General features: G+C 46.3%; 1 protein-coding gene across 1 annotated transcript in view; it reads right to left on the reverse strand.

Moving 5' to 3' along the window:
• Nucleotides 1–22,747, reverse strand: part of ERBB4 (erb-b2 receptor tyrosine kinase 4) — a 574,039-nt gene extending 551,292 nt beyond the window's left edge. The window contains exon 1 of the mRNA XM_038142045.1: nucleotides 22,711–22,747. The gene's annotated coding sequence lies outside the window, so the exon portion shown is untranslated. The remainder of the gene's footprint in view (nucleotides 1–22,710) is intronic.
• Nucleotides 22,748–22,958: the final 211 nt, after the last annotated feature.

Below are 22,958 nucleotides of genomic sequence, written 5' to 3' on the forward strand. Positions count from 1 at the left end.
GAAGGTGCACACTCAAGGGCTGCACACAGCAACAGAGAATCTGTGATATTTGCAACAACATCCTGTCAATTAGGGCTGCCCCCCCCCCAAGCAGTGTTGCATCCTCCTACACAAGTAGCCTGCCCTGCTGGAGCTCCTCCTTCCATTTTGTTGCTCCTTTCACATATTCCTGCCATCTTCAGGGCAGGTGTTTTGTCCAGATTAGACACCCTGTGCAGAGCCAAATACGATTAACTGTGTTCTTACATTATCAGAGTCACCCAAAGTGAAGACAGACCTCATATTTCATGATGCTGCATTAATGTCTCCATCCCAAAGGACACCAAACTTCATCACTGGCTAATTCAAGCCCAAAGCCTCTTTCATCTCCCTTCCTGGTCCTTGAAGACAATGAGGAAACAGGTTTGGGTAGCAGCAGAGCTGAGGCAAGATGAATGGTCTCGTCAAAATAAAACACAATAAAAGCCTGATCCACAGAGGAAAATAAGCTTGAGGAAACAATTCAGATTAAGAGGAGACCTCATGATTTAAGCGCAAGACTCAAAGGGAAAATGAGATGTTGATAACTATGAGAGAAGTAGCTTTTCCTTGCCTGAACTGTTACTAGCTGGGATAGGAAAGAAGATGACAATCAGAGACTTCATGAATCGGTCAGCAGCACGCGTTGCTGCTCCTTGGCATTAAGCAAACATCTGCCCTCACCTGCACCAGCACGGAGAGACAGCAGGCTCCTGCAGGCTGCTCGGGGGCTGCCTTTCCTCCTGGCTTGTCTCCTTCAGCCAGTGAACTCTGCTAAGCTAAAAATAAGCATACAGCCTGCAGACAGCATCTTCCAGACCTCACCTTTCCTCCCATGTGCTACAGCCACCTATGTGCCACAACCTGCCAAACAGGCATTTCAAAGCTATTTATCAATGCTCACAGTAGCAGAAAAAAGACTTGTGCATCATGCTGCCCTGTTGTGCACCTCCTCCTCTTTCCCATCATGTGGCTTTTCAGTTTGTGTTTGGTTTTATGGGTTTTTTCTAATAAGGATTTGCCCATGCCACTGCGTTCTCCGCTTTTTCCCCTAGGCTGGCTACCTACCCGCCCTAATAGGTGCATAATTAAAAGGAAAACCACTCCAGGTTAACTGGCAAGCTCTCCTAATTGAAAACCAGGGAGGTAATCATTTGGCCCTGGGAAAAGCCCAACTCATATGCCATAATATGGACCACCATCTGTTTGCTAAATTAGCAGCAGCGAAATATCAACATAGAAATGACTGACATCAATTAGTTTTTAAGGAGTTTGCCTTTACACAGAGGACACTTCACCACCTCACTGAAGCTCTCTCTGTGATGAGAGGCAATTTCTGTTCAGAAGGGATAAGACAGAGATGCAGCCAAACTTTCTTGAGCATAAAACCAGTAGATTACTGGTGATGGCTTTTCCCAGCATATTCAATTTAATGGAGCCAGCACCCTCAGTTCTCATTGCCTCAAGCAAGCATTCATCCTTCTTGCGGGGGGCACTTAGATTCTCCTCTCCAGGAAGATGTCCAGCCTCACATATGACAAAGGCAGCCCCATACCTAGGGCAGCTTCTTAATTCACTGTGATTAACCACATTTTGGTGGAGTATGGAACTGTCACAAGCTCTGCCCGGCTCATCTAGAACAGGGGACAGAACTATCAGAAGGCTGCATCACCTGCTTCCCTTGGCAATTCCCACTCAAGCCAAATCCTGCCCATCTGGGGTAGAAACTTGGCCACTTCAGCAGCTACCTGCCAAGCCCCACCTTCTCACACCTCTGGAAGCAAACTCACACAAGGAGCACCTGAAGCCAGGACCACCTTGGGCACGCACATCACACTGCCCAGCAGAAAACCACAGCAAATACTGCTCACCACAACATGGAGATAACACAGCAGCTCAGCTCCATCTTCATGACACTTACCCCTGTATAGCCATCATGGCAACTGTCTCCCTAATGCTCCCACTTCAGATTAAAATCCAGCTGCCACTGTGCACAGCCATATGGGGAAAAAAACCAGTCCTTGCATCCAAAAAATCTTTCCATCAGAAGAAAGCAGAGAAAGGAGCGGGAACCAAGGCAGGGAAGAAGTGGCTGGCACAGGGGTATGCCAGTAAACCCTAGGACCAGCTTAGAGCGTCACTGCAAAGCCCTCTTCAGCTGCCCCGTGCAGAGCCACAGTGAGAAAATACAGCTGAGGAGTGGGGCCCTTCTTCCTCTCCAACCTGCACGCACCAAGTAGAAGGCACATCACAGTAAATTAAAACAAGGATGCTGCTCAAGCAAGGAATCTAATTTCCCTAACTAAAATTGTTACAACGGCTGTAAAACAAAACAACATTAAAGCACGCAATATACTTGCAACTTACAATTTCCCATCGTATAGAAAAGGCCTTCTTTCCCCAGCACCGCTTATTTACCTAGGGGTAGGAAAACCTATAAATACATTTGTATTTCTCCTAGATTTGTATTTTCCCAGTGCATCCACAGCTTCTGTGGCACACCCTGTGCCGATGACTTGGGGTCAATAGCATAAAACACCCAAAATCCAGACTTCCCCTGCCAATACACAGCATTGGGGTGTTACATAGGTGCACACACATGCTGTACAGAGACTGTAGAGATGTCCAGCATACAGAGCAGGACACGGGAAATTGCAGACACATTGTGCTGTGTATTTTCTAAATCCAAACAAAGCTGTGCTGCTGAAGCAGCAGTCAGAGGGGCTCCTCTGCATGCCCAAAGCTCCTATTTGCACTCAGTGAACTGCAAGAGGCCCCAATACTGGCTGTAGCCCAGCTAGCCCACACATCTTCAACCTCACACCACGGCCTTCGAACGCACAGCAAGTGCACTTTTAGGAACTTAGAGTCACATTTTAATTCTTCACTCTGACACATGATAATGTTAGCAATTAGTACTGTGAGCAAACTGCTTCCCTCTCTCTTTGATGTTTGTTATTTTTACACTGATTGTTTTGCTGAGAGAGGAATTTCGATTTCACATTATTCTTCAGGGACAATGGAGAAATACTTAATGTAAAACAAAAAAAAATTTAAAAAATCACCCACAAAGCCCAATATGATACTGAGAGCTATATCTGAAAGCCTTTGCATCACATATTACCATTACAAGGGTCACTTATCCATCTCAAACATTCACTTCACCACCCACACCTTTTGCAAGAGATCTATTTTTATTTTCGCTTAAGCATCAGAACAAGTAATGGGGAAAAGTTTGAGGAGAGGCTGTACAAAGTTCCTGAGGCGAGAGCTCATTAGTGACTCACCACAATAATTAACAGTTAAGCTGACCCCATCAGGAGTCAAAATGCATTTTTGTCACGGAACTGGAGCGCATCTCCAGAAACCTCCATCACAGCAGTTCAAAACACGCACACACGCACAGGTGGCACCCTCAAAAAACACAACTAACCATTAGGGAACTTCATTCAGGTTAAGACATAAGTACACAACAGCAAATAACAAAAAAAATATCTGTGTGATGCCTTGATATATTTCCCTCAGATATTTTTCAGGTGTCAGATGTAATAAATGAAGCATTTACCGGGTGCAGACGACACTTTAAACAAATCAGCGCAAGTCCCTAAAGGAAACAAGCAGCAGCATATTCAGTAGTATTTCATCATTTCGGAGCTGGCAGAACGAAGCTGACAAGTACACAAGATAAATACTTTGTTCTGTCACGCTGTGTCATGTCGGAGAAAACATAAAGTGTTATATGACCTTTGGAGGCACAGCCCATGGAAGCCTTTCCTCTCGCTTCCACGCCGCCGTTTGCGGCAGGGAAAAGAGAAGATAAAATAGAAACATCCCTCCGAGGGGCTGCCTGGCAGCACCTGGAACACAAGGGATTTCACAGCCACCTTCCTGGCAGAGGTTATGTTGCCAAAGTGTTAAGAGTGAAGAACTGTTGGAGCAGGAAGCAGCACCACTGCACCTCCTGAGGCTCCGCAAAAACAATAGTAAGGCTCTCCTCACAGAGGGAAAAGAAAGAAGATGGTGCAAGTTAATTATTATTGATCACTATTTTTCAACAACAAAAAAAAAAGCATTCAGTTTGTTTCCTTCTGGACAAAAGAAAATACATGCTTCTGCTCTTGGTAGGATTTAAAAGCAGAAATTGCACTGAGCAGAAACCAGCCCTGCTGCTTTCAGTGGAGGAGAGCGGCTTTGGCACAGCAGCTCAACCCAAGGGCAATGCCCTCTGCTCAGAAACAACTTTATTTAGCCAGACAAAACCATGCTGGGACGTTACTCCTTCAGCAGGATGCAATGGACCGCAGCATGCCCCAGCACCCCCACCAGTGCAACCTAACCTGCCCATCCACACGGCCCTGTAAGCAGAGTGAAGTGGGAGATCCGTGATGATGCAGCGAAGCCTGAACCCTGCACAGACACCCACGAAGGCTCTCAGCAAATTTACACTCATTCTAGCCAGGCTGAAATTCCACTTCCTAGAAATTTTTAATTTTATTTTTCTTGCTGTTCCAGAAACGTCCCCCAGGCTCCAAGTTCTAAGGCAGGTAGGGCAAGCAGTGGTGGGAAACAGAGACATGCTATCTCCATCAAATTTTTACATGGCAAATTTTTACATACTCGCAGCCTCACTGCAAGTATTTTGTGACCAGGGGAAGGACAACACTGAAATGTTTTGGGTAGGTGAGCAAGTATCAATAAACGCCTTTGAATCCTGAACCACTGTGCAATGGGTGTTTTTAAGCAATAAAGATGCCTGACAGACTACACTGTCCTCCTATCTCACCTTACAAAAATATGCCTGCTATCCTCCCACCACTGTATCTCACAGACATTAGGACAGTGATTTTTTATTTTTCTTTTTTATTTCAAGAACTCCTATTCTGAAAGCGGAAGAAAACTAATCCAACAAAATAAATATGGCTGCAAAGCCATAAAATACAAGCTAGAAAACTCAGAGCTGCATTTAACACAGAAAACTGGTTTTAGGTATTTTGTGTTAAAACCAAGAATCAAATATATAATTTTATTTAAAATAAATCACTATGTGTTGTCAAATAACAGTAATAAGAAACCATAGAAATTGTATTAATCACAAGAGTGACAATGTTTGATGTATTTCCCCTCCCCTTTCTCCCATGAAAGACAGCAAGCAACAGACCATCCTCATTGTTTACATTGTCACTTTTATGTAACAACCCACAGTTACAGTATCTCCAAATAAATTATATTTATTTACATCAACTTCCTGGCTTTCATGCTGTATCTAATTACTGTGAAAGAGACGAACAGATAATTAAGCTATTTGCAGCTAAAGCAGACTGGCATTACCAGTGTAAAAAGACAGGTAGTGGAAAGCTGGCTCTCTGGTAGACACAGTAAAAAGCAATAATACTAAAAGTGGATAAGGTAAAAGCACATCAGTAATTATTAACAATATGCCTAACATTTTACTGTCACATTATTATGAATTAATTTGACATTCATTAGGGTTGCTCCGATCATAATGAATCCGTATGCCAATTGCTTTGCTTTCAGATAAGACTCCCATGGTTCTATCATAACCCAGTAATTAAATGTTAATTAACAAAAGCTTTACAATGAGACACTGGAAAATATAGTTAGATAACAAAACAAAGTGGTTTGACCTCCTAAAAACACTATATTAAAAAAAAAGGGCAGACAACTTCTCCTATTCATTTCCCACTAAGTTCCTTCAGAAATTAGATTTTGGATGGCTGTAAAGCAGGTTACATCTGTCTAAGTGCTCCAAATCCTGGCACTTCTGGGTCAAGTTCGACTGCCCGAGCTGATGCTGAAGTTACCACAGGTCTAACTAGGCAGAAAAGAAGAGCTACCCAGAGAAGCTGCCCCACCATGAAGTCAAGAACAGAGAAACGGCCATCTTCACATCCAGGGGAGTTCAGCACAACATGGGCAACTTCTTCCCAGGCTCCCAGGTGAGACAGAGAGCATGACCACCTCCTCATCCCAACCCAAACCTGGTCACAGAGAGGGGGCAGGCAGCACCATGCCAGCAGTACACATGTGTATTTATCCTTTTCCCTCTGCAAATTACACTGCACGGTGTTTCATGGGCCACATTAACCATCCACTACAACTGCGTGGCACTCTATGTTAAAGAAGAAAAATACTCAGTAGAAAGAAATGAGAGGCAATCCAAGTGATAATTTATGGTAAGCATCCATTAACTAATGCTGAAATGTAACAAAATATCTTCAGAAGTACACGGGGTATCTGCAGGAATACTAAATGGCTTAATTATTTTTACTGCTTATATGCTGAATATCAAATGAATTTATAATAAAGAAACAGCTGCAAAAAAAACTTTGTCCCACAAAGAAATAGAAGCATCATGACAACTGCTTTTGCTGCACAACTTCCCATTCCCTGGATCTTGGAAAGTACAGAAGGAAAGGGTTACGTGTCCCACTCTTTTCATATTGATGCTTAAATACAAACCAAGCTTTTTTCCTCCCTACATTTCTGCCCCAAAGCCTCTCTGGTGCCACCAGCATGTCTTCTACCCTGCTCCCCAACTTTTCACCAGACACACCCTGTGTTGCTGCTACCCCCACTGAAGTTTGGGATGGTGCCAAATCCTTTCCAGAGAGCACCTCTGCTCCTTGCCAGTGGGAAAGGATGTGGCTGGTCAGCACATGCAACCTCCCAGCTGGAGATTTTCTGTGGTTTTTGGGGACGTGGCACCACTACATGAACAGGACGTACTTCACCAAGGCATGCAGCCGCCAGTGGAATGCACACGTACTTCTGACAAGCTCACAGGGACCAGAACCCTTCCCAAAAGTGGGAAGTGAGATTTTCCTGCTACAAGACCTGCCTTTTCTTACCACGAGGAGCCTCGACCAGGCACAATGCTGTGGGAGATAACAGAGTGCAATTTCACCAACACCTCCCCTGCTCAGCAAGGGGCAGGGCCAATAACTGCATTTACTGCAGGATGAGCCCAGCAGATGATGGTGTTGGGCAAGTGAGGCTAGCCTGAAAGGGCTCCTAGAAAAACACCAAACAAAACAAACAGAAACCACCATAAAAACTCCTAACCATAACCAAACAAAACTGGTTTGTGTATTCTCTCTCCCCTGTTGCATCCTTCCACCTTCCTCACCTTGCCAAGGGAAACCACACCTCTGCAGGCAAGAGCTCTTCTCCCGTGTCTCCAATGCAAGCCTGTGCAGCCCCACAGAGACAGCAGCAGCCAACAGACAGATGGACACACAGACACACTAAAAGGAACACCAGCACTGTGCTCAGCAGCAGCCTGATGCTAAAAGAGTGTGCCGGCTGCCATTCCCCTTTCCCAGGCAAGGCAAAGGAGGGGTTTAGCCATCCCAACCTGCTGGATCCCACAGCAAAGCCAGGCTTCTACAGTGGGATGAGCAGCTCCCATGAAAAGCTACCAGGAGAGGGGATGGGGAGTGCTGGATCCACACCCACAGCACCCCAAAGCCAGTGGAGCTTGTAGTTCCCTACCCTCAGAAACTTTCTGGCTATCCCAACACAAATAGATGGAGAGTCCACACAGGGAAAGGGCAGACACCTGCTGATATAAAACCCTAGCACTTAATAATAAAAGTAATTTTTTGGTAGATGTTTTACAAACTTCAAAAATCAAGCACCCGAATGAGAAAGCAATAAAGAAAACCATCCACAGATCTAACAGCAAGTGTTACAAACAGAAGGATGTACAAAAGTACCTTTAGTCTGCTTTCAACCAATACTCTTAAAGGCCTTTTACATTTTCCCCCTTCTATTTAGCACAGACTCTTATTTGCAAGAAAGCCTCCAAATTAGCTTAACACCACCATAAATTCTGACAAATCCAGGAGATGAAAAAATAACGAATGGCAGAGAAGTGGTCTGACTACACCGCACCTCACTATTGTGTAAGCCCTTCTTCCTTCCCTCCCCACCCTCTGTCAAAATACTTGAGCCTTCCAAACCACTGTCTTTTGCCAGTTAGGAGCTTGGCTGACTACACTTGCAGGCAGCAGGAGGAAGGCACAGGCTGCACTCTGGGATGCACAGTTTGCAGTAACACAGGCAATGCAACCACAAAACTTCGGTGTCTCACTGGTACACTGCTTCCTGTTACTACCAGAGCAACTTCAAGGTCAATTCTTTTTCTTAATTCCCTTTTTTCCCACTTTTTTTTTTTCTTTTTTCCCGTGGCATGAGAAGAGAGCTTAGTCGTTTCTGCATGGATGCAAAGTGAATGAGGCTGTCGCTTCTCATTGCAGTGCTATTTATTACAGGTCGCTGACATAATACAGCTTCACCCAATTAAAAAAAAATAAAATAAAAAATAAAAAAAGCAGGCAGGAGTTCTTGAGCATTGTCTCACTTGCTTCTTCAAAGGGAATACATGAAGAAGTTTTATCTATTTATATAGTGATCTTACAATGGAGATGCATCTGCTTGTTTTCAGAGGCTTCTTCCAGCTGTAAAAGGCAAGTTTCCTTGTCAGTAGGAGGTTTAAAGAATCCGCACACACAATAGAAGAAGAGAAGAACACGTCAGGGAAAGGAGCTGCAAGATTAACAAGACACACTGATGAAGAAAGGAAAAACTATACTGAAATCAAGTGTGAGGAGAACAGGGGGAGTATTGCAGGCTTGCTCCTGCATAAGGCAGATTCACTGTAAGGAGAGAAGCGGGGTAATAAGAATTAAGCTCCACATCCCTGGCTGGTGAAAATCTTGCTGCAGCAGAAGACCCATTCCCAAAAGAATGTCTGGTTTAAGAGTTGGTTCTAGCCTCTCATCATCAGCAGTTCCTCCCAATTTAATTCATAGTTTCAGATGAAAAGATTTTATAGATCTCTGTTCTGTCTTGAGATGAGCTTGCCTAGAGCTCCATGCAATAAATTGATGATGAATCAATTTTCCTGCGCTCTGCTTTGTAGTCTGCTTTTTTTTCATACAGCTCTGAGAGCTGTGTATAAAATACCTCATTCCTCACTTGTTTTTTTAAAGATAGGCTAATGTCTCTAAAGATCAAGAATATCCACAGTCTATTTTTAGACGGCTCACAGTAAGCCAAAACTGCCCTATTAAAAACATCTTTTAATTCACCTGTAATATGTTATTACATGGCCAGATTAAGAGATAAAGCAGTCTGTACCGGAGGCTGTGGAAGTTGCAGCAGTGACTCAGGAGGAGGCAGAGTGACCCAAACACGAGTGTCAAAAGGCTCCGCGAGCTCCCTGTGGGACTGGCTTTCACCCCCCTCTCCCAAAGTGGGGTCGAGCCTGCCAACCCAGTGACCCCACAGTGCTTTAAGTCACACAGGTCCAGTACAAGACTGGGAAGAGAGCAGGTTCTGGCTGCTCCTGGATAACACGATTTAACCCTTTCAGCTGCCTTTTTCCACAGCAGTACCTATGACAAAGCACAGCAGTTGCTATGGAGCAAAGAGAGCTATTAGCTCCTCTGTACTAATGTAATATAATTAGTATTATAATTTCCACAGTGCATTTTGTTATCCCTTGTTATCCCAGAATGCTTCATGGGTTTATATTTTTACTCAGAAGGCTGTCCATCTCATGAAGCTGAACTGACACCGTGGACTAGAAATCCATGGCTTTGGAGAGCTTACAAGTGTTCAGGACCACATTTCACACAGCAGAAAAGAGAGCAGGTGGTCACCAATGGTCACAAAAACTTTTCCAGCAATATCTAAATGCTCTGGGAAGTCCAGCAAGGCCAACCCCACATTTAACATCATAGAGCCAGAAGCTCCTGCCCACAAATCCCCTGTCCAGCTCCCACCCTCCCCAAAGGCTGACAGGTCTTACACAGAAGAATAAAGAAAATGCAGTCACCCACACTGGAATTTGAAAAGACTGCCTGTGCATCCCACAAAAAGCCAAAGGATTTTCAATTTATCAAAGCTGCCAGGACAGAGCTCAAAGAGCCTCCTGTGCTCTGACACCACTCCCACTCCCGGCTGCCTCTTTCAAACACCCTGTCGGGGCAATCCTCCACCTGTGTTCTTGGCTGCAGGTCAACTACAAACTGTGCTTTTCTGACACCATCTCCCTCACCCTCTGTGGGTGTGTAACCTTCATCAAAGCTACTGGGAAGGTGCAAGGAAGAGTTTTGCAACCTCTGTTTTATAAGTATATAAGACACAAAAGATTTTAGTTTTGCATACAGCAACCTGCAACTCTCTGTTCTTTCTCCGCACAACCTCCCACAAACACCAGCCAGAATGAATTAGATGCCATGCAGACACAAACAAAATTAAAATATAATGCTGGTAATTTTGGAGTTTTGGGCTTGAATCTTCACACCATTTTTACATCATTCATGCTAATGCAGCGTGGAAAGGAAAAGCAAGCTTGTTAGCTTTTGCTCTCTCTTGCAGCTCAATTGCCGAGGCTACCCAACACACTTGTACTCTTATTTGCTCTCCTTTCTACCACATCTCAAGCTGTGAAATTAATATGCACAGAGGACATAAACCTCTAGCTCAGGAATAAAAAGTGACCTTAGTATCCTCCTGCTTAATCCTTCTCGGGCTCAGCGTACCATCGCTTTGGGAAGACAAGGCAGCACGAAACCAAGGTGCCACCTCGCCCTTCAGCGAGAGCGTCCTCCCCACATGCGCACTGGGGGTCTCCTTGCAGAAAATCCCTCCTTGGGAGGGAGCAGCACCGCAGCAGGAGCAGAGGCACCAGGAGCAGCGTCCACACTTGGACCTCTAGCAGCTGGGAAGCGCTGATCTGATGGGCAGGTAACCACTCCAGCCTGCTGATTCTCAGGGAAAAGCCACAGGATTTGGCTCAAAGGGCCAGCTGAGAAACTGCTTTTGCTCTTTAACCCACCCCACAGCAGCAGTGGGCACTTTGCACAGCAGCACCCACACAGGCAGCGCCCCGCAACACTGCTGCCATTGAAGCTGCGAGGAAAAACTCCATCCAAAGGATTTAAAATAATTTATAATGCCCTCTTGCACTCCTCATGGCCCCAGGTCTGGCCTGAAGGCTTTGCCTAGCCTGTGGTTTCAGCTGTTCAGAGTTTCAAAACTCTGAGGTCCCAGACAACAACAACTGAAGGTTTCTGCCAAATTTAATTTTTCAGGCATGAGAAAGTGCCACACTGAGCCCTAAAATGTGCACAGTCAGATGATGCCATGGGTGGCAGCAAGGCTCCCTGCTCTATACGAACAACTTGAACAACAGTATTTCCTGCATCCCAGCCTGGAGAGAAGCACAAGCACACACCTTTCTCTAAAGGCACAAACAAGTATTCCCTCCTCAGAAACAGCACCAAATTTTGATAAGAAATCACCACCACCTCTCTCTGGAGGATAAAGCCTACACACATTGAGCCAGTTACACAATTACTCTGGATTTTCAGGAAAAGGAGACTTAATGTTCAAACACATGGAGTGGCAACAGAAAAACAAAAAGCCTTGCCCATGTGAGCACCCAGGGACCGTGCCAGAGGAACAAGTGCTTGCAAAGTGCAAAGTGATGACTGTGTTTCTACAGATTCCTCAGCTGTTGCTTTGAACTCTTTCACTGAAGTGTTTTGACAGCACACCAGATAAGAAAGGAAAATAAAAGTAACTCTGAAGTGTATGTGAAAATACACTCATAAAAATATACAAATCAAACTATCTTCTTTTGCCACTGTGAAAGCATCACACAAAATGTCATCAAAACAGTAAATTCAGAGCAATTTCTTTGTGTGCATTTGTGTTTATTCTTAAATTTAACACATGCATGGGTGTAACACACACATTCCCCTCACAATCTTTTCAACAGTTGTTAGAGATCTGGAGCACAACAAAAGCAGAGCCCAAGGGCGCTGGACTTACTCAGGAGCTTATTTCTAACACAGGTGAAGACTAAACCACACCAGTCCCATAAAAGGAAGACACCAATGGAAGGGCAAGGTGTGACAACCCAACCATCTCCAGAAAGCCATGTTTTCTGCCATGAATATCCCAAGCCCAATCTGCAAAACAGGTTAATTTTGCATGCAAATGGACAATTACGTATCTAACTGACCATTCGTGCAAGCAATTACATGTGCTATTACCTGACCATATAATTGCGTGGCCCTAATTTTCAAATTGGGTCCTACACTTCCTGCTGAATGCAAATGCTCTATTTAATAAATAGATATTGAGTAGTTTTGAAGCCAAATCATCCAGACTTACTGACCCTAAACCAAATACTGGAAAAAAGATTCTGAAATGTGTATTTACCCAAAAAAGAGCATCACGTACCCCTGGCGTAATGCAGTACATGGCCACCAAACTGAGCCACAAGTTTCTCTGCTGAAACTTCTAGTCCTTTAAATTGCAACTGAGAGCCAAATATCTGTACAAACATGCCAGGTACCTCCATCAGAAGCACTGGAAAGTTCCTCATTGTAATTCTTTCACTGAAAGACATCTGGGGCTTTCTTGCTACTCAGAATGTATTCTAGGGAGGAAAATCAAAGTACAAACACATTCAAAGAAAACTATTCTTAGCAAGCTGGTCAGCAGCTCATGAGCACAGTTTTCTTTAGCCAAATCCTGAAGATAAAGCAAAAACCAGCTTTGAATTATGAGGTGATGCAGGGTTTTCTGCACATGATCCAAGCGGTTGATGTCCCAGGCCTTCACACTGCTGACCTCTAGGGAGAGGTTTTTATCTAAATTTAATCACCCTCAACTATTTTCAGCCAATTGTAAGGAGTATTTTTCTTTTATGGAATAATCCTAAATACTGTCAATTTTCCTGTGCATGTCAACCTCAAGTCTCTATTTTACATGTCAAGCAAAAGCTCTGTAAGATTAGCTGTCAGAGCCTGTGAGTTTTGGCCAAATATCAATTTTCTGTGTGGATGACGCATTAAATTTAAGATGTTTGTTGCTACCAGGGGCAAAGGAATATAGCAATTACCAAGCTATTTCTGACTTACAAATCCATAAGTAATGATACTGCTGGAAACCCAGACTTGGTGGGAAAGAAATTAACTAGAGTGTTAAAAACAAATACTACCACTGAAGTAATCACTGCCACCTCACTCAAGAAGCATATCAGCAGGAAGACTTGATACCACAGTCCCTGAGCCACAGACACTTGCAGAGATCCAGGGAAAAGCAACTCCAATTCCCTCAGAGACCCAGGGAAAAGCAACTCCAATTCCCTCAGAGACCCAGGGAAAAGCAACTCCAATTCCCTCAGGCATTTTCATTATATATTTTCATAACTGCCCACAACTCTACCCAAACCACAGAGGATCTAAGGTGGCTTTTGCTCCTCTCTGCCCTTCCCTGATACTTTTGAGCCTGCCAGTGATAGTTTTCTTAATTACATCTCCACAAGACACTAAAGTCCTGTGTTGTGTGACACCCAGATAAAACCTCTTTAATATCACTAAGCCAGGCTTGTGTGATCAAGAAATTATGTTGTTGTAGCACCTTATACTGATGACTCCCAAGGAAAGCTTTATTTTACCCACTAGAATAAGCCTCAGACTGTGCCACCAAATACAGAGGGGGTTTGTTCCAGATATTCCTAGAAAAACAGTCAGGCTGCAGTTCATACTAGTTCTCAGGGAATTTAATCAACTGCTGGTTTAAGGAACACACATGAGATGAGCTTTGGTGATCTTCTGCAAGAGTCCAAGAAACCCTGGCAATTTGGCTCACATCAGCACTACCCAAATTGAGGAGTAACAAGCAGTGCATCCCTCCTCCTTGCTGGCATTGCTCCAGGGCTCATCCTTCACCAGCCTGCAGCAGCACTGCCTCATAAAGTACTGAAGCACCATCCGTGCCCAAGGGAAACACCAGTATTAAAGCTCAGGACAAACAATGAAAACCTGACACTGGCCCCAAAAGGCAACACAAACAAATCTAAACCTGACAGGGGCTACCCAACACAAGGACCCAGTCACCAGTAAGCCAAAAAAGATGGACTCCCAAACACCAATGTCAGGAATGTACCAGGAGTTGATATCACTTCATCACATCAATGAAAAAAAAATAGTCAGACTAGATTAAAAAAAAAAAAAAAAAAAAAAAAAAGGAACTGGTGTCACAGCAATTCTTACATAGCCTGGAACAATTTGGACACTTCTAACACATGAAAAGCCCAAGGTACAGAGTGTTGGAGCAGAAGGTTTACGCCCACAACGATGGGATCCATCTGGGCCAGAGAGGACCTACAGACATCACACACACTCTACAGTCTTTTTTTGCAAAAAGCCACTATTTGCCATGTTTTGTCTCATTTCCATGGGCCTTCAGCAAGAGTGGGATTATTCAAATTGACAGCAACAGTCTGGCACGATTGTTTTCCAGTATCAAAGGACACCTACCCAGTAATTGCTGTACCATAGCATGAGGCATAGCCCACATATTTTAATGCCTTAGCCACATGTCGTGGCAGCAATTGGACCAAAGCTATTAAGTCTTAATGAACCCACGTTTCCATTGCCAATTTCACCAGCAATATTTGCAAGACATTGCAAAACCACAATTCAATCAGCCCCTGTATAAAATACTACAAAGGGTTATAAAAATATGGCTTATAAAAACAATCATTGGAATTTTCCCCCCATTTCTTAAGCTCTGTGAGTTTTGAATTTTCTCTGCATACAGAGGAGCTAAAGATTTTCTCTTCTTTTTGTGAAGAATGAGAATCTCACAATCCAAGATACTGGATTTAAATTAACATGAAGAAATTTGCAGCAGATAACACTGTATGAATCTGTTTGCTATTTTTCCTTCTGTTTTTGGAAGATTAGCCATCTCTTCCTGTCCCCAGTCTCTGGCTACCGCAGGAAAGCAAAAGCTTCTTAAATAATCTTTTATTAGCAATTTTATTAAAGGTTCAAGCTGAACACCAAAACCCTTGGCCAGCCAGAAACATTCAGCACAGACCTGATTTTGTTTCCTTTCTAAGAAGCTGGACCAAGGCAGGGAAAATGTGAAGCATCACTACAGTTGCTGGCTGCTCCAGAAAGAACCCCCCACCTGTGCTGCAGGCACCACATTACTTACACAGCAGCTGCTTGTTATATCGTGATATAATGAAGTTTCACAGTGGCACGTGAAGCAACACTAGAAACAAACCTAGCACAGGATTTCAGTGTGTTATGCAGCATGAGGGCGACATAAATGCTGTACAAGTTATCACCACTATTTATAGGCTCTAATAATTCCACATTTTTCTAATATGATCTTCGCCATCCACAGTGCAGCCCCAGGTGACACCAGGGCTGCGCAGCTGCGTGAGCTGGCAGCAGTTTAAAACATGTTGCACAAGAGGATCCAAGCATGTATGATTTTAAGAGCAGTTCCAAACTCCAGGAGACAAAGAAATAACTCTATGCTGAGAAATCCAGGGAGAAACTCACAGTGCTGGCATAAAAGTCCTCCTGTGGCTAAAGGAACAGACAAAGGAAGAAAGAAGAGTGGCAATGACTTTATATTTGTTTTGAAAATTTCCATTTTCTCTGAATGGGCTATTAACTCCCTCATTCCTGTGAGCTAAGCTGGCTCTGGGAGGAACAACTCCCAGCTTCCTCCACCAAAGACCCCCACGATACACCGGGTCTGAGTCAGCTCATGGAAGAAGTGAAAGAGCAGGGATCGAACCTCAATTTCCTAAACAAAATGAGCTGCACACCATCCTGTTTGCACATCGGTTTCTCCCGTTCCCAACGTGCTAATTCAGGCAGCAGCCACTGCGGTACAGAAGGACGGCTTTCAAATCAAACAGCTACATGCATTATTTTTGCCTCCGTCCTACACAATTCCATGGCTTTTTCCATACACTCCAATGCGTATGTCCTCTGAGCATTATTAATAGCTACTGAAGAATATTATCTGCCTACCAATCACTTCAGCTTCCTACTTAATGGCAAGTACATTTTTAGAGCATCAAATATATCAACAGGGACAATGGTTGCTAAATTTGAAGTCAACAACAACTGGAAAACGTTAGCTACTTCATCGGTATTTTTACACGCTTGCAGAAATATCTCTTGAAATAAATGAGCCTTTTTTATCCTTTCAAAGAGATAATAAAATAATGCTGAATTCTAAATACTGTCACATATCCTCAGCAAACAGCAATTTAAATTTAGATAAATACATTTTTACTGCCAAAGATAATGAGCAAAAATAACTACAATTCAACTTTGCATAGTGGATTGGATGACAAAAAGACCACCTTAAAATGACAGCTGGCTGGCAGGCACAGCGCAGCCCATGAACACTCACCAGAACACGGACAATCTTGGAAAAGGGGTTAAAGCAAAATAATTCTTAGGAACAAATGCTTATCGTTGCATCTGGCTGCGACATTAACCTTAAAAGACTACTAAAATATTCCATTAGCATACTAACCACGGTACATAAACTTTTATGTTTAAAATGTTCAATATTTCAACGTAATTTCAATTAATGGAAATTGAACATTGGGATATGTATCAAGTTAAGTGTAATGGTTTTGCTTCCTGTGTGTGCACCAAAGCAGCTCCAACATGCCCCTACCATCTCCCGCCCCGGGAGAAGGTCCTCAGCAGCTCACAGGGCTTCAAATGAGCCAAACACCTCCACTAACCTCTTCCCTGCACATTCAGCTCTGCACACCAAGGTTATTTAAGCATATGCTGAAATGCAAAATGTGCAAGCACATCTGCATTATCTGCTCAGGGACCTCAGCAAGAGGCAGCAACCAAGAGGCGCCTGCCCCCTAGGAGAGGCTTTCTTGGGAAAACAGGAGACAAAGGGGTGGAAGTGCCATTTGGAGAGTCTCAGGGGAGCAGGAAGAGCCAAGCCACAGCTAAGGTCAGTAAGACAGGCATAGGTTTCAGAGCTTTAGCCAATGTATCGTCATCCACCCGGGACATGGGAGTGTCCTGCTCTCGCAGCAATGCCACAGCCAAGGCTGTGCCACTGTTTCACAGTTTTGGGCTTTTCCTACTTTTCCATAACCCAATTTTGTTCAGAAGGGGTTTTTGTTTTTTTCTTTTTCTTACAGCATGCAAGCTTCTTCATTCAACCTCCCTCTGGCATGATCCATTTCCTGCATGAATGAATCACAACTGGGAGGGGTGAGAAAAAGAGAGAGGTCAGGTATCACAACTCTATTAAATGGACATTTATTAGGCAGTTTAGTCAAGCACCTGCAGGCAAAGGGTCACATAATGCCTTGCAGTGCCACAGTAGCCTCTGCACATGAATTTAAAGCCCATCAGCAGCACACCCCACAGCCCAGCTTCCTCCTCAGAACACAGACCATGGGGCAGCTCAGACCCTGGTATCACAGCCAGCACTGCTCTGAGCTTAGGGTGGTCCCCAGTGAGATTTTGGAAGACTTCTGCGAGCTCTGTATTTCTGTAAGCTCAATAGCAGCTGGTGATGAGACACAGCAGCATGTCACCATGTGACAAGAGCCCACGTTGCGCTGCTGACTTATTAGGAGATTAAGAAAGATCAAGCTATAAATGCCCATTCAGTTATTGTACATGGAGCTGCACAGACATTGGGAGAGAAAGGAGCTGAACATAGCATGAGTATAATCTTAGAAGTCACTAAAAAGGACTTTACAGGAACACTTATACAATGACTGATCATTTTTTTATAGTTCAAAAAGAACTGTATCTGCTAAAAGTCTGAGGCTTACTTTGCCTTTTATTTACTTGATTTTCCTACTTCCTCCTTTGTCAGAAGCTAGAGTTTATAGGCTTCAGGCATGGAAACAAAAAGCGGTTACCATCAGAAAAGAAAAATATTTTTTAATACTCTTTGCGGCATGAATTTCTATTCCTCATATATATTCATATTCTTGGTATTCAGCACAAGCTTATGGTGTGACCAGTATGTGCTCCTGCAGTTTGAATTATTGACTTTGCTGCCCAAACATCAGCCAACATCAGACCCTCACGAATCACTGATGCACGAGCAAATATTCATCTGCCCTGGACTTTGCACACCCTTTATACAAAGTGGGAAGAAGGACAAGTTTCCCTGGCAGCCTGGGAAAAAAAAAGAAAATAAGGAGATATATATAGCAGCAGCTGTTCAAAGACTTCAGGAGGCTTGGCATGTGCCCATATGCCCAGCAGAGGTAGCGGACAGTAGAAATGAGACCATTTTTCACGTGGACACACAGCTCATCACAAGGGAACTGCCACCGAGCACAGCTTAAGCTGCTCCTCCAAAACAAGAAGTCACTAAACAAACGTTAACTAAAGTTGCTGAAATGATGAATCTCTCTGGCAGATTGCATACTCCCATGGGATAATTCAGCTTTGGCTTCGTGGGCACACATAAAATCCACCAGAAGCCTGCACTTGTTTGCAAAAGTAAACCCTTTAAGTCAGTGAAAATCAGAGCTTGTTGCACACCCCGAGGACTTGTCAGCACACAGGTGATTCACGGGAAACAGCGCAGCTGCACTCACCTCATCCTGCCTTCGCTCCTGCCACAGTAAAAACCAAATCCCGGGAACCAGCCGCCTCTCCTTTCCCAGCAAAATTGCCTCGGTGCATTGAGAGCGTGTAGAGCGCACAAGGGCAGACCTGGCTTAGCTGTTTCCACGGAGCTGCCATCATTTGCCCGTGGTTTTAACAGCATAAATGCCTGGTTGCACAGCACTAAAGCCCAGTCTGCACAGGCAGGACACAGAGTTCAGAAGCTTCCAGGGAACCATCCTATTGCCACACACCAACCACCAGGTACCGGCCCACCCTTACTGTCCTAAGGAAATCAGGAGGGGGTTGTTGTCATGCAAAAACACAAAAAAGAAATGAAACCTATGGGCTACATCATCTTTTTGAACAAGTATACGTACTGCAGAAGGACCATCTGATCTGACTACATGCTGCTGACTGACCATGTATCTTCTATTTTCTTTCCTAGGTTATCACAACAGTTCCTACACTATTGGGACCAAGCACTTTATTCCCAGTTTGAACTCATTCACCTTCAGCACCCAGCCATCGGTCTGGTGCCGACTTACTGTTTATCTTAACGAGTCATCCAGAGCAAGTCACCTGAGCTCCTCTGGTTGCTCATATTAAGCACTTCAGTGTTTGGGTCACTCTCCCAGTGTGCTCTTACACCTCCCCTGTCACACATGCAGGGGCACAAGAGGTGGGGACAGGACACCAGGGATGGCTGGTTCCCTGTTAGCCCCCTGAAAAGCTGCTCCTCGGCCTGGGAAAGGGGTGTGGAGGAGAGCTGAACAGGAGGACCAGAGCCTGGGAAATCACAGCCCCAGCTCCGGGCGGTTCGTCCTCATGCCGGGAGCTCCTGGGGGCTGCTGCCACCTAGAGATGCTCACAGAGCCAGGCTGCGGGCTGGCCACTCCGCAAGTCCCGCCATCAGCACCCTGGAAATGCTCAGCTCCCACCCCAGCAGCTCCCCGGCTCTGGCCAGTGACCCACAGAAAGGTGTTTCTCCGAAAAGCCTTTGGAAGATGTGCACGCTCTGGATCACAGGCTATGCCTTCAGATGCAGCACGAGCCAACGTGCTGCGGTTTGCTGAAATTTAACTGAAAAACAGAACAACAGGAAAAAACCCAACCAAACTAAAAACCCCTGAAAACTAGAATAAAACATTAATTCCGTTAAGGTGTGTGGCTAATGCCCTGCTAGAGAACTGAAGGCACATTTCAGAACAACTCAGCATTACGGTCAGGAGTGCAGTGCAGCACTTGGGGCTCAGCCAGAGGCACCCACAGGGTGCTGGGCCCTTTGCTGCCATGGGCCAAACGTGCCTTTCTCCGCTTCCCATCCCACTTCACTACCGTGCAGGCTCGGGAGAAAGGCTTCCCCCTTCACGAGCTGCTACTGCCAAGTCTCATTTGCTTTACTCATAAGGCATGTATTTCAGGTCCTTATTATTACTGTTTTCATGTTAATTACAAGCACAGCTCCCAGTGCCAAATTCCATACACATAAACATCAATTACCATCTCTTTTTTTTTTTAAAGCAAAGTCACAGCTCAGTCACTGGGGCACGCAGCAGCGCCAGTCTCGGCGGGGCAGGTGCAGGCACGGAGCCTGCGTGGCGCAACTCCGTGCTGGAGCTGCCCCAGCATCCCTGGGGATGCCCCAAGAGCAGCGCCAGAAGCAGGCTCCTCTGCCCTGCAGCAGCGCTGGCTCGCAGTGCTCTCAGGGGACACGCAGGGACAGCAGCAGCCTGCCCTGGCTGCCAGGCAGAGATGTCCCCGCAGACACCTGAAGGGCTGTGTGGCACGAGAGGGACACCCGGGAGGGTGCTGAGCCCACAACAGCGCCCGCTGCCCTTGGGTGAAAAGGCCCAGACGGAAGGACCCCCGTGCAGGGGCCAGGCCCTCCATGGCTGAAAGTCCCAGTCAATATTTATCGTGCCTTTGCAAAGGCACTCAGAGCCCAGCCTAATTTTAACCATCAAATAGACATCGTGGCGGGATCAACGGGAGAGGTGCCAAGGAGGGCTGGAGCAAAGGAGAGGAGCTGCATCTCTCTGAAGGCGTGCGGCATGTCCCATCCGACATGGCCCAGAGAGGAGTAAAGGCATGAAATTAAAGACTGCCCATACATCAGCCTGAACATGCTTCTCACTGACAAATATATAAAAAAAAAAAATAAAGGAAATAAAAAAAAAAAATTAACTGCAAATATATTTGAAGTACAATTATTCTCAGAACAGCTGAATACTTCAAACAGGAGTAAGTTAATTTGGCTGTAATTATTTAACAACTCACCAACCCCACATATCAGAAAATGGAGTTAATTTATCAGCTATTTTCAAGCAGAACAAAGACTCGCCAGCTTCCAGGTAACAGCCCAAGCTGTTTGGCTCACGTGACCCCGACTGAGCTGTGCACTGCAAACATTATATGCCCAAGCACGGAGACAGAAGAAATCAGAAAACCCCAGCGTGTTTACATATTTACACACAGGATAATGAAATCAAAAGTTTGGCCAACAGCTTGCTTGCACGAGCAACAGCATCACTATCTCTCTCGATGCACCGAAAATGAGGGCAGCAGCCAGAGCCCCATCTTATTGCCCCCGAAGCCAAGAGAGCCCAAATTCTGGGGGGTCCTAAATACTTGCAAATCATGGCTCCCTGTCCAGCCTGCCTTGCTATTCCAGCAAGCACCAAGTAGCAAGGCTCAATCGTTACTAGCTGCCAGTGCCCGTAGCAGTGCCTAAACCCCTCCAAATAGGAAATGTCACTCCAACCCTTCTATTTTAATAAACGGATTTTCTGTTTTGCACAGTGCAGGGCACAGAGGCTTTTCAGCAGCACAGATCCAGGAGGCTTCCCCAGAGGCGACAGGAAGGCAGGCGAGCAACCCTGGACCGATGCTTTTTATTTTCACTGGGGTATAAATCCAGCAATGGAGAGTCTTTGTGATCGTCCACGCCAATAGCCCCGTCCGAGCGGTGGGAAGGATTGCTGGAGAGCACGGGAGCATCCCAGCGGGGAGGGTTGCCGCCCAAAACCGGGGCAGGCTACGGGAAAAGTGCGAGACAGAAAAGTATCAAGTGAGGCGAACAGTCGGGCTGCGTGTAAACAGGGAGGCAGGCAAAAAGGTACAGAGTAGCAGCGCCTGTGAAACGAGGAGTGCCATTCTTCTTCAGCGGGGATTTACCGATTCAAACCGCAGGAAGAGAATATAGAAAAGAAAGCAGCAGCCCAGCATTTCACCCCTCCCGATTTCGAGGGTTAGGAAACAATCACACAGTGAAAAAGTAAACCGCGTCCCAAGATCAAAAACCGCCTTCAAAGCTCAATCAGGCAGGCAAAGCCAGGACACGCTCCTTTCGCTTCTCACCAAACGTATCCTTCCTTCTCTCTGTTACATAAAGCCCCAAAATATAAACTAAATTGTGAGAACGAGGAGCTGTTGCACCAATACCGCCCAAACAGCATAAATTTTGCATCACAGGGGAGGGAAGGGAAGAAAAAAAAAAAAAAAAAAAAAAAAAAAGCGAAGTTACAAAGACCGAAGAAATTTCCTTTTAATGTTTTATTCACAGCAAAGGGGCGATGCAGCGGGGGGCGATCCCCGTGCCCTCCCCGGGCGACTGAGCCGGCACAGCTCGTACTACGGCGGCAGGAAAGCGCTGCTCGGATGCCAAGAGGAAAACAAAATTCAAGCCAACGCCGCAAGTTTCCCTCCAGAAAGTTAAAAATTCCGGGCAGACCCTGCCGGAGGAAAAAGCGCCTTTTCCAGCGTTAACTTCCGAGCCGCCCGCTCGCCCTCCCCCGTGCGCGAACAGCCCGGGCCGGTGCTGGCGCTGCGGGCCGGGACGCGCGGCGCTCACGAACGCACAGGTGTACGGGGCACGAACGCTGCCGCGGCCGCCCGGCGCGCCGCCGCGCCAAGTTCGGGAGCGCAGCCCCGTCGGGGCGGCAGCGGCACCTGCGGGGACACGTACGGCGCCCGCCCGGGGCTCCGGCGGCAAGGGCGGCCCCGGGGCCGGGCGGGGGACAGCGAGCGGGGACACGGAGCGATCCGCGACCGCCGGCTCCGCTCCGCTTCCCGCGGGGGGCTGTCGCCCTCTGGCCGCCGCCGCTCCGCGGGACCCGCACGAACTCCCGCACCCCGCGCCGGGCACCGGGACACGGAGAAGTTGTCGGGAAGGCGCCGCTCCGCCGGCTGTGCCGCGCCGCTCCGGCCGCTCACCCACCTGCCTGCGCCGCCGCGGCGGCCCGCGGGGCCCCGGCCGCCGCCGCCAGCACGCAGCAGCTCCACCACAGCAGCCCCCCGGCCGCCGCCGGCATCGCGCCGCCGCCGCTGCCTCAGCGCCGCCGCTGCCTGGCCGCCGCCATCCCCCGCGCAGCCTCCGCGCTGCCGCCGCCGGCTCCCAAAAGTTGCCGCCGCCGAGCCGCCGCCCCCAGCGCCGCCCCTCCGCGGGCGCGCCGCGGCGCCGACGGG

Source organism: Motacilla alba, chromosome 7, assembly GCF_015832195.1.
Source record: "Motacilla alba alba isolate MOTALB_02 chromosome 7, Motacilla_alba_V1.0_pri, whole genome shotgun sequence".
Classification (NCBI taxonomy): Eukaryota; Metazoa; Chordata; class Aves; order Passeriformes; family Motacillidae; genus Motacilla; species Motacilla alba.